Below are 13,062 nucleotides of genomic sequence, written 5' to 3'. Positions count from 1 at the left end.
GTTATTCATCTCTTATAGTTGAGCAGTCAAGCAATAGTGCTTCATTTTTTTTAACCTAAACAATTATAAAAATATAGGGTCAGGCATATTTTAAAATTAAAGGTTAAAAGTAAGATGTAGAACAATGTAAAACATGAAAATAAGTCGAAGAGAAACAAACATAGCAACAATAAAAAAGATGTCCAAAAAAAAAAAAAAAAAAAAGATGTCCACATAGCAAAAGACAGACGAAAGGGAAGAAGAAAAAGAAGGAGGAGGAGCAGTGGTGGGATGGAGGCAAAAAGTGAAGCAAAAATAGAAAATGTAAAACAATACGGAAACAGCAGGTAAAACACTCAATTATGGCAATAAGTAAAAATGGGTTAAAGACAAAGTCTCCAGTAATGAACCTTAAACAAAATACAGCCACACATTGTTTATAAGAATCACACTTAAGAAAATGTGACCAAAAGAAAAAAAACATTAGACATCTAAGCATGTGGAAATGTTTCTCAAACACAAAAGGATGCAAAAATTAAACAATTGCAAAGTGATGCAAATGCACAGATAATTAACAAGTGAAATAATAGTATATTAAAAATAAGAAAAAAGTATAACTAGCATGAACCATTATGTATTAATTAAAAGCAACAGAATGTACAAGTGTAACTGAGCAACACCCTATGGGGTCTTCCTGGGACAGACCCCCACCCCAGGTCCTCTGCCTGCCTTTTGTTTGTAGAAAAACTGAAGTCTCCTAGGCCACCCCTGAGTCACAAAAACCTGGCTGATGAATTAATTACTGAAAAGATGTGAACAAAAATAACATTTGGGAGAACTGGTAATTATTTAAACAGTAAATCAGCCATATAGTAGTCACAGGTTCTTTAATTCCTCCCTGAAATACACAAATAACAGTGTCTGATGCACATTCCTCCACATAGATGAGAAAGAACATAAGTAAATTAAGACCTAAGTAAATTAGACTATAGAAAGTTGAAAGAGTCCATCCTCTCACCCTAACAACCAAAACAAACCAAATAAGCTGAAAAATCAAAAATTTTAAGTGAATCAGAAATCTGAATGTGGCACATGAAAAGATTCTCAATATCACTAATTATTAGAGAACTGCAAATCAAAACTACAATGAGGTATCACCTTACACTGGTCAGAATGGCCACCATGAAAAAAATCTATAAACAATAAATGCTGGAAAGGGTGTGGAGAAAAGGGAATCCTCCTGCACTTTCAGTGGGAATGTCAACTGGTACATACACTATGGAGAACAGTATGGAGGTTCCATAAAAAACTAAAAATAGAACTACCATATGACCCAGCAATCCCACTCCTGGGCATATACCCGGAGAAAACCATAATTCGAAAAGATACATGCACTCCAATGTTCATTGCAGCACTATTTACAGTAGCCAGGACATGGAAGCAACCTAAATGTCCATCAACAGAGGAATGGATAAAGAAGATGTGGTATGTATATACAATGGAATATTACTCAGCCATAAGAAAGAACAAAATAATGCCATTTGCGGCAACATGGATGGACTTAGAGATTGTCATACTGAGTGAAGTAAGTCAAACACAGAAAGACAAATATCATATGATATCACTTATTTGTGGAATCTAAAAAAAAGAGTACAAATGAATTTATTTACAAAACAGAAGTAGAGTCATGGATGTAGAAAACTCATGGTTACCAGGGGATAAGTGGGGGCGGGGGGCAGGGAGGGATAAATTGGGAGACTGGGATTGACATAGACATACTACTATATATAAAATAGATAACTAGTAAGAACCTGCTGTATAGCACAGGGAACTCTACTCAGTACTCTGCAATGGCCTATATGGGAAAAGAATCTAAAAAAAAGAGTGGATATATGTATACGTATACATATATGTATATGTATTCACTTTGCTGTACACCTGAAACTAACATTGTAAATGAATTATACTCCAATAAAAATTTTTAAAAAAAGAAATCTGAGGATAAGCATACAAAGAAACCTAAATGAATTAATTCAAGAAATGAAAAAGCCCTTCTTAGGAGAAAAGAGACCACAGCTGCTTTTATCCCAGGCATAGTGTCAAGAATGAGGACAAATGTAAAAGATGTGTTTAAGGAGGAATGCCACATGGAATTATACATGCAAATTCAAAGGAGCCCCAGCCACAGAGTGTATCTGAACCCATATGCCAACCATTTCCCATAGTTCTTCACCTGGTACAAAGATAATTCCCCAGCAACTCAGAAAGCTGGTAGTCAGAATATAAAGGAGAAAAAAAATCATCAAGAGTTTGGAAAGCTGGTGGCTCACCTATAAAGCACCAAGGAATTTCTGGAATCTTGCCAGTGCTTTGTCGCCAAACATTATTGAAGGAAAAGTCCTGACCCTACCCTAAGATGTTGAAGCCAGTGGTGAACTGAATCCAACAAAAGCTAAAAAAAATTAATTAGTAACTGATCAGCTCAACAACAACAGATGACCACATTAACTTAGCTGCCACTCTAGCAGTGTGGCCAAAGAAGCAGCATGCTCTTTTAGGAGGTAAATATTAACTTCAGTGTCTAGTATCCTTTTACGCACAATCGCCTCTATGCAATCAAACATTATGAGACACACAAAGAAGCATGAAAATGTGGCCTGTGATCAGGATAGAAAAGTATCTCTATATAGAAGACCCAGAGATGGCTCAAAGGTTGGAATTATTAGACAGGGACTTTAATAAAATGCTAACAGCTCCAGGGGAAAATGTGGACAACATGCATGAAGAGACAGAATTTCAGCAATCAGTTGCAAGCTGTTAAAAAAAATGCTAGAAATGGAAAATACTATATCAGAAATGTTGACTGAATATATGAGTAAACATTCTTACCTTATCTTAGAGGAAAAGCATTCAGCCTTTGACCATTAAGTATGAAGTTAATTGCAGGGCTGGGGGAGAGGGGTGCAAGTTTTTTTTTTTTTTTTACATGTCTTCATATTGAAGAAATATCCTTTTTGTTGGGAGTTCATTTTATTATGAACAAGGGATGAATTTTGTCACATGTTTTTGTGCATCAATTTGGACAATTTAGTTGCATCAGAAGTGGCATTCTCTAGAACAATCCTGACTCACTAAAGCATGGTGAAAGCATTATTTGGGAAAAGGATGAGGGGGCAAGGACTGATGAATCTTTACTGCTGAGATAGCTCCCAAGTTACCTGTAACATGAAACAGCAGTTGCGCCATCACTTACAGAGGTGAAAGTCACCAGTGGAATTTAGAAATGATAGACCCAACACGCAAACAGTTGGCTCACTGGACACATAAAAAAATGCAAAGTCATGACAAACAAGCTAAATATACAATCCCTTTGGTTATTTTTGTCTGCAATAGCTAAAATCAAGTAAAGCAAAATGTTAAGGTGAATTCTGGTGAGACATTATGCTCAGATTTTGGTCTCTAGCCTTAGGGCCACTATGCAAAGGAAAGTTTATGCTGGAAAAACAAATAGCAGTTCTATAACTTCTGGTCACCAAAACGATAGTCAAGGCTGTGGAGGGACAAAAAACTACTGAAATCAGAAAATATAATGTGAAGGACTTATCTCATTTTGTGAATCGATGTCATCAGGTTCCTGAAGAACGTTTACTAAATTGATTGTGAGAGCAAGAAACTTAAGGGTAGGTTTTTTGGTTTTTTTTTTTTTATTTCGTACGTTGCAGAATGGAGGAGCATGTTTGAGTGGACGCAAGACCCAAATCTCACTATCGAACAATCACAGATGACGGTATAGTTTCTCTAGGAGGAAAGGTCCCAAAAAGAGCTGACAAGCAGACCACATGGGGCCACTACTGGTGACCCTGGGAGGCTATAAGTGGGTCCTACAGGAATGAACAGTTACTCTAGACAGAGATTTGCATAGCTGGTGGCAAATGCAAGTGCTCAAAACACTATAAAAGAACTGAGACAGAACTTACTATACCAATTTGGACCACCAAATTATATTCCTTTAGACCAAGAGCACAGTGTACAGCCAATAGTCTGAGAATAATTTAATGATAACTCATAAAATGTAGCAATGGTTTTTAAATCTGCATTTTGAAACTTGTGATAAACACCTACATAACTATGATAAAGGAAAACATACAATTTTTTTAACTGGAAAACCTGCTTCATTTTAATATAATTCTTCATTTATTTGTTCTCTATATTCATCTTAAAATCCTCATAAATTGCATCTTCTCCATAAGCTACTTGGTGTCTACAAAAGTAGCATACAGCAAATGCACAAAAATCTGTAAAGGTAGTGAACATGATAGTGTTGATGACAATAGCTGATGTGTAGATAAAAAGTATGTAGCTAATTAAAAACTTCATTTCCATTTCATTATAAAAGAGTATCTAGGAACAATGAGAACAAAAGAAGAAAAGTTAACAGAAAAAAATATTGGGATTTTTAAAAGCAAGATCCAAAAGGAAGGTGGGAAAGAAAGCAAAAGAAAGAAATCACTTAACAAAACCATTCAGTAAAACATGTAATAAGAATCAGGAAATGCCTAAGGCACTGATACAGCAGCAATTAGAGCCACCTCTTCCATTAACATTCTATTTGATGCCTCAGGGAGTCTCAACTCACATTCCTGGGAGCCATCACTCTTGAAGGTTGGTTTACTTATTGTCTTGCCCTTTTTTCTTTTAGAATTATTAAACTCTCTATCAATGGTATTAAAACAAAATGTCTAACATGGACAAGAAATTGCTTGTAGCAAGAATTTGATTGTTCTGTGAATGGAGTACTTAATTATTTTGATTTTGATTGAGTACGGGGTAAGATGAATAGGCCTTGCCATTTTACATAAATTCATTAATAACAGATACCCATTCCTTTATATTCAACAAATGCCCCCATTTTGTGCATTTTTGCCTGTAGTTCTTGATACGATGGTAGTGATGAAAGAAGTACCAGAGAAACTACAGGCCTCTCCAAGGCCAAGAGCATCCTGGGATATAGTCATCTGTGTTAAAGCTGGAAAGGATGTAAGAGTTTATCTGTTTTAATTTCCTCATTTTGACACAGGAAAAGCTTCAAATCCATTGAGGCTCACCCAGAATCACACAGGTGGTTAGTTGCAGATCTAGAGTAAAGCCACAATCTCCTCACTACATTTTTGCTACTCCCCGCTCTCTACATTTCATAATCCATCATATTCTATATCAAACTAGGAATCAATTTGTATTAGTTGGGGTTCTCCCAAGAAACAGAGCCAATAGGATGTGTACATAGAAAGAGATTTCTTATAACGAATTGGCTCGCATCATTATGGAGGTTGGCAAGTCCAAAATCTGCAGTGTGGGCTGGTAGCCTCAGATCCAGGAGAGCCGCTGGTGCAGGGTAAGTCCAGAGTTAAGGGAAATTCACACAAGGATCTTAAAGACATATCTACCTTAAGAAGTCACACAGGAAGCTTTCGTTCAGGTCTCAAAGTGTGTGGACAGGGGATGAATTTACAGATATCAAAATTCCACCACTATAATTCTGACTAGGATTTTATATTAAGACAACAATAAAATTATTTAAATGTAAGATTTATTATTTATGAGCTTCCATTCCTGTCTTCTGATTCATTTGGCTTTCTGATCTATACTCACAAGCACTAAGGTTACTTTGAATACACTTCAAGGATGTTGCTATTGCAAAATGACTTGACTATGAAACTAGTCTTTTTAGGGGCACCATCTGTTGTTCATGACACTTAAAATAAAGGAGATTTCAGTTGCTAAATATTCCACAGGAACATATGAAGAGAATTCAAAGGGTTTGGATTTCTAAGAAAACACAATATCCCCTAAGCACAATGAAACCCTTTCTTCAAACTGTTTGTAATAACAAAGAAGTGTTTAATTATATTTGATATACATAGATCTTTTCTGGAAAAACAAAATAATACATGAATTAGATCAAGCCTTCTGTAAAGCAAGTGGAATGATGAAAGTCTGTGATATTCTTATATATAATCATGCAAGGACAGAAACAAATGGAAGTAAAGCCACCTTCACAAAATAAAATGGTTCTGAAAAGGCTAACTGATGTGTTCCCCTTACATAAGACATAAATATGAGTCAATTGTGCAATGACAGAGTTGAGCTTTGGAGGCCAAGTGGCCTAACAGAGTTTTTCCTGAGGGGTTAATCAGAGTTCCCAGGCCTTAGAGACTCATTTTTAAATGACCTGAATATGCTAGAATGTCTCCTAGGAATAACTGATGAATACTAATTAAGATTCCAAATTCTTTGCAAATAAAAAGTTAGAAGACAAATGTCTAGACATAAGAGTACCTATTAGTAATGTTTTGAGCTCCTCGGATGAAGGGTTTTCAAGAACAGCTCAGTCGGACTACTGCAGAAGAACAGGAACTGCCACCTTTTGTGAACCACTCTAATCTATAATAATCTACCTTGTCAATAAACAAGTTAAACTGTGTCTTTGTCAGAGAGCTGGGGTCAGAAAGTATTATCGTAGATTGTCATTTTGCTCTCTACATGGTGCACTACACATCATTTTAAAATGATACGCTGTGTTCAATATTTTATATGACTGAAGGATAACTCTAGACTTGAATTTATTGCCGTACATACATGCAGCTAAATCATATATTACATCAAACAAATCATATATTACATCAAACACTATTTTCAAGATATCAGCTAGCATAACTGATGATAAACTATTTTATATATAAATTCATTTTGCCTCATTTTTCATTTGCCACTTTACTGCTTTATAGCTATCTAAAATATTTTACACCTGGAAAATTCTTTGACATCTTTACATAAAATCTAATTCTTTTGGAGTTGGATAACTAAAAAAGAACACTTGCTCCCTTTATGAAAAATACTTTAAGATTTGGTTTTATTTTCTTTTTATCTTGGAGTTGCTATGATTTGGGGAAGAGCGCTTTACAGACAAAAATCAATGCCTTCTTATTGCAAATGCTTCTTTTCAATATGGCTGAGAAAAAAATCAGGATACAAATGGTCTCTTATATTTATCTCTGAATTACTGATATCTTGTGCAAATACCAATTCATCCTAAATTTCAATTAGAATTTTATTTAATTGTCCTCAAATTTCCTCACAGTGACTATTTCAACACTTAAACATCAACAATAATCTTACATTCCAAAGTTTAAACCAGTAACTTCACTCAACAAAAATCAATGAGGTGCTTTCCAAGACTTTGAATCATTTAGAACATAGAAAACTCAATAAGCCAAGAGTTTTCTTATTTAAAAGAAAGAAGAATGCTATCTAATATAGGCAGAGATCACACAGTGATTACAGCAAGCATTTATCCCTTTGAAATAAAATAATTGACTGACAACCTGAAGACAGATTTGCTCAAAAGATTTTTTTTTTCTTTTCTGAAAATGTTATGATAGCCTAGCAGTGTAATTAAGTGAAGAGACTTGGGTTTGTAAGTATAGAGACTGACATTTTATTTATTTTTCATGGTTTTAGTAGAATCTCTTAAAGTGATATGGGGCCCACCAACTAGTTATTAAAGCTCCTAATTTTCTTAAACTCAAGGTGATTCAGGCACAGTGGTCGCAGTGTTAAAGTAGAAGCCAAATTAGCCAAAGTAATTCTGCACAATTATTTTGTACAATATATGATAATCTATAAGGCATTATATCTTTTTTTTTAACACCTTTATTGGAGTATAATTGCTTTACAATGGTGTGTTAGTTTCTGCTATATAAAAAAGTGAATCAATTATACATATATCCCCATATCTTTTCCCCCTTGGATCTCCCTCCCACCCACCCTCCCTATCCCACCCTCCCTATCCCACCCCTCTAGGTGGTCACAAAGCACCAAGCTGATCTCCCTGTGCTATGCGGCTGCTTCCCGCTAGCTATCTATTTTACATTTGGTAGTGTATATATGTCCATGCCACTCTCTCACTTTGTCCCAGCTTACCCTTCCCCCTCCCCGTAACCTCAAGTCCATTTTCTAGTAGGTCTGCGTTTTTACTCCTATCTTGCCCCTAGGTTCCTCATGAGCATTTTTTTTTAGATTCCATATATATATATGTTAGCTTATGGTATTTGTTTTTCTCTTTCTCACTTACTTCACTCTGTGTAACAGACTCTAGGTCCATCCACCTCACTACAAATAACTCAATTTTGTTTCTTTTTAGGGCTGAGTAATATTCCATTGTATATATGTGCCACATCTTCTTTATCCATTCATCTGTCGATGGACACTTAGGTTGTTTCCGTGTCCTGGCTATTGTAAATAGAGCTGCAATGAACATTGTGGTACATGACTCTTTTGGAATTACGGTTTTCTCAGGGTATATGCCCAGTAGTGGGATTGCTGGGTCGTATGGTAGTTCTATTTTTAGTTTTTTAAGGAACCTCCATACTGTTCTCCATAGTGGCTGTATCAATTTACATTCCCATGAACAGTGCAAGAGGGTTCCCTTTTCTCCATACTCTCTCCAGCATTTGTTGTTTGTAGATTTTTTGATGATGGCCATTCTGACCAGTGTGAGATGATATCTCATTGTAGTTTTGATTTGCATTTCTCTAACGATTGGTAATGTTGAGCATTCTTTCATGTGTTTGCTGGCAATCTGTATATCTTCATTGGAGAAATGTCTATTTAGGTCTTCTGCCGATTTTTGGATTGGGTTGTTTGTTTTTTTGATATTGAGCTGCATGAGCTGCTTGTATATTTTGGAGATTAATCCTTTGTCAGTTGCTTCATTCGCAAATATTTTCACCCATTCTGAGGGTTGTCTTTTCGTCTTGTTTATGGTTTCCTTTGCTGTGCAAGAGCTTTGAAGTTTCATTAGGTCCCATTTGTTTTTTGTTTTTATTTCCATTTCTCTAGGAGGTAGGTCAAAAAGGATCTTGCTGTGATTTATGTCATAGAGTGTTCGGCCTATGTTTCCCTCAAAGAGTTTGATAGTTTCTGGCCTTACACTTAGGTCTTTAATCCACTTTGAGCTTATATTTGTGTACGGTGTTAGGGAGTGTTCTAATTTCATTCTTTAAATGTAGCTGTCCAGTTCTCCCAGCACCACTTATTGAAGAGACTGTCTTTTCTCCACTGTATATTCTTGCCTCCTTTATCAAAGATAAGGTGACCATATATGCGTGGGTTTATCTCTGAGCTTTCTATCCTGTTCCATTGATCTATCTTTCTGTTTTTGTGCCAGTACCATACTGTCCTGATTACTGTATCTTTGCAGTATAGTCTGAAGTCAGGGAGCCTGATTCCTCCAGCTCCGTTTTTCTTTCTCAAGATTGCTTTGGCTATTCAGCGTCTTTTGTGTTTCCATACAAATTGTGAACTTTTTTGCTCTAGTTCTGTGAAAAATGCCATTAGTAGTTTGACAGGGATTGCACTGAATCTGTAGATTGCTTTGGATAGTATAGTCATTTTCACAATGTTGATTCTTCCAGTCCAAAAAAATGGTATATCTCTCCATCTATTTGTATCATCTTTAAATTCTTTCATCAGTCTCTTATAATTTTCTGCATACAGATCTTTTGAGTCTTAGGTAGGTTTATTCCTAGGTATTTTATTCTTTTTGTTGCAGTGGTAAATGGGAATCTTTTTTTTTGTTTTTGTGTGTGTGTGTGTGTGTGTGTGTACACGGGCCTCTCACTGTTGTGGCCTCTTACAACGCGGAGCACAGGCTCTGGATGCGCAGGCTCAGTGGCCATGGCTCACAGGCCCAGCCACTCCACGGCATGTGGGATCTTCCCGGACCGGGGAACAAATCCGTGTCCCCTGCAGCGGCAGGCAGACTCTCAACCACTGCACCACCAGGGAAGCCCTAGGGAGTGTTTTCTTAATTTCACTTTCAGATTTTTCATCATTAGTGTATAGGAATGCAAGAGATTTCTGTGCATTAATTTTGTATCCTGCTACTTTACTAAATTCATTTATTAGCTCCAGTAGTTTTGTGGTAGCATCTTTAGGATTCTCTGTGTATAGTGTCATGTCATCTGCAAACAGTGACAGCTTTACTTCTTCTTTTCCGATTTGAATTCCTTTTATTTCTTTTTCTTCTCTGATTGCTGTGGCTAAAATTTCCAAAACTATGTTGAATAAGAGTGGTGAGAGTGGGCAACCTTGTCTTGTTCCTGATCTTAGTGGAAATGCTTTCAGTTTTTCACCATTGAGGATGATGTTTTCTGTGGGTTTGTCATATATGGCCTTTATTATGTTGAGGTAAGTTCCCTCTATGCCTACTTTCTGGAGGGTTTTTATCATAAATGGGTGTTGAATTTTGTCGAAAGCTTTCTCTGCATCTATTGAGATGATCGTATGGTGTTTCTCCTTCAATTTGTTAATATGGTGTATCACACTGATTGATTTGCGTATATTAAAGAATCCTTGCATTCCTGGGATAAACCTCACTTGATCATGGTGTATGATTCTTTTAATGCGCTGTTGAATTCTGTTTACTAGTATTTTGTTGCGGATTTTTGCATCTATGTTCATCAGTGATATTGGCCTGTACTTTTCTTTCTTTGTGACATCTTTGTCTGGTTTTGGTATCAGGGTGATGGTGGCCACATAGAATGAGTTTGGGAGTGTTCCTCCCTCTGTTATATTTTGCAAGAGTTAGAGAAGGATAGGTGTTAGCTCTTCTCTAAATGTTTGATAGAATTCACCTGTGAAGCCATCTGGTCCTAGGCTTTTGTTTGTTGGAAGACTTTTAGTCACAGTTTCAATTTCAGTGCTTGTAATTGGTGTGTTCATATTTTCTATTTCATCCTGGTTCAGTCTCAGAAGGTTGTGCATTTCTAAGACTCTGCCCATTTCTTCCAGGTTGTCCATTTTATTGGCATATAGTTGCTTGTAGTAATCTCTCATGATCCTTTGTATTTCTGCAGTGTCAGTTGTTACTTCTTTTTCATTTCTAATTCTATTGATTTGCGTCTTAGTTCTTCTAGGTCCTTGTTAAATGTTTATTGTATTTTCTCCATTCTATTTCCAAGATTTTGGATCATCTTTAGTATCATTATTCTGAATTCTTTTTCACATAGCCTGCCTATTTCCTCTTCATTTGTTTGGTCTGGTGGGTATTTACCTTGCTCCTTCATCTGCTGTGTGTTTCTCTGTCTTCTTATTTTGCTTAACTTACTGTGTTTGGCGTCTCCTTTTCACAGGCTGCAGGTTCGTAGTTCCTGTTGTTTTTGGTGTCTGCCCCCAGTGGCTGAGGTTAGTTCAGTTGGTTGTGTAGGCTTCCTGGTGGAGGGGACTAGTGCCTGTGTTCTGGTGGATGAGTCCGGATCTTGTCTTTATGGTGGGCAGGTCCACGTCTGGTGGTGTGTTTTGGGGTGTCTGTTGCCTTATTATGATTTTAGGCAGCCTCTCTGCTAATGAGTGGGGTTGTGTTCCTGTCTTGCTAGTTGTTTGGCATACAGTGTCCAGCTCTGTAGTTTGCTGGTCGTTGAGTGGAGCTGGGTCTTGCCGTTGAGATGGAGATCTCTGGGAGATTTTCACCATTTGATATTATGTGGAGCTGGGAGGTCTCTGGTGGACCAATGTCCTGAACTTGGCTCTCCCACCTCAGAAGCACAGCCCTGATGCTTGGCTGGAGCACCAGGAGCCTGTCATCCACATGGCTTAGAAGAAAAGGGAGAAAAATAAGAAAGACAGAAAGAAGAAGATAAAATAAAAGTTATTAAAATAAAAAATAATTTAAAAAAATTTTTTTAATAAAAAAAAGAAAGAAAGAAGAGAGCAACCTAACCAAAAAACAAATCCACCAGTGATAACAAGCACTAAAAACTATAGTAAAAAAAACAAAACAAAACAAAAACGGACAGACCAAACTCTAGGACAAATGGTAAAAGCAAAGCTACACAGATGAAATCACACACAGAAGAATACACATACACACTCACAAAGGGAAAAATATATATATATTGTTGCTCCCAAAGTCCACCTCCTCAATTTGGGATGATTTGTTGTCTATTCATGTATTCCACAGATGCAGGGTACATCAAGTTGATTGTGGAGATTTAATCTGCTGCTCCTGAGGCTGCTGGGAGAGATTTCCCTTTCTCTTTGTTCGCACAGCTCCTGGGGTTCAGCGTTGGATTTGGCCCAGCCTCTGTGTGTAGGTCACCTGAGGGCATCTGTTCTTTGCTCAGACAGGATGGGTTAAAGGAGCAGCTGATTAGGGGGATCTGACTCACTCAGGCGGGGGGGAGGCAGGGGTACGGAGTGCTGGGAAAGCCTGTAGCAGGAGAGCCCAGCATGACGTTGCACCAGCGTGAGGCGTGCTGTGTGTTCTCCTGGGGAAGTTGTCTTTGGATCACGGTACCCTGGCAGTGGCGGGCTGCACAGGCTCCCAGGAGGGGAGATGTGGATAGTGACCTGTGCTTGCGCACAGGCTCCTTGGTGGCTGCAGCAGTAACCCTAGCATCCCATGCCCGTCTCTGGGGTCCGCGCTGATAGTCGCAGCTCACACCCATCTCTGGAGCTCATTTTGGTGGCGCTCTTAATCCCCTCTACTTGCGCACCAGGAAACAGAGACAAGAAAAAGTCTCTTGCCTCTTTGGCAGCTCCAGACTTTTTCCCAGACTCCCTCCTGGCTAGCTGTGGCACACCAGCCCCCTTCAGGCTGTGTTCACGCAGCCAACCCCAGTCCTCTCCCTGGGCTCCAACCTCCGACCTCCGACCTCCGAAGCCCGAGCCTCAGCTCCCAGCCCCCACCCACCCCAGCGGGTGAGCAGACAAGCCTCTCCGGCTGGTGAGTGCTGGTCTGCTCCAATCCTCTGTGCGGGAATCTCTCCGCTTTGCCCTCTGCACCCCTGCTGCTGTGCTCTCCTCCGTGGCTCTGAAGCTCCCCCGCTCTGCCACCCACAGTCTCTCCCCGTGAAGGGCCTTCCTAGTGTATGGAAACCTTTCCTTCTTCACAGCTCCCTCCCACTGGTGCAGGTCCCATCCCTATTCTTTTGTCTCTGTTTTTTCTTTTTTCTTTTGTCCTGCCCAGATACATGGGGAGTTTCTTGACTTTTGGGAGGTCTGAGGTCTTCTGCCAGCATTCAG

Source organism: Stenella coeruleoalba (genome assembly GCF_951394435.1).
Source record: "Stenella coeruleoalba genome assembly, chromosome: 6".
NCBI lineage: Eukaryota > Metazoa > Chordata > Mammalia > Artiodactyla > Delphinidae > Stenella > Stenella coeruleoalba.
This window is presented reverse-complemented; position numbering follows the sequence as displayed.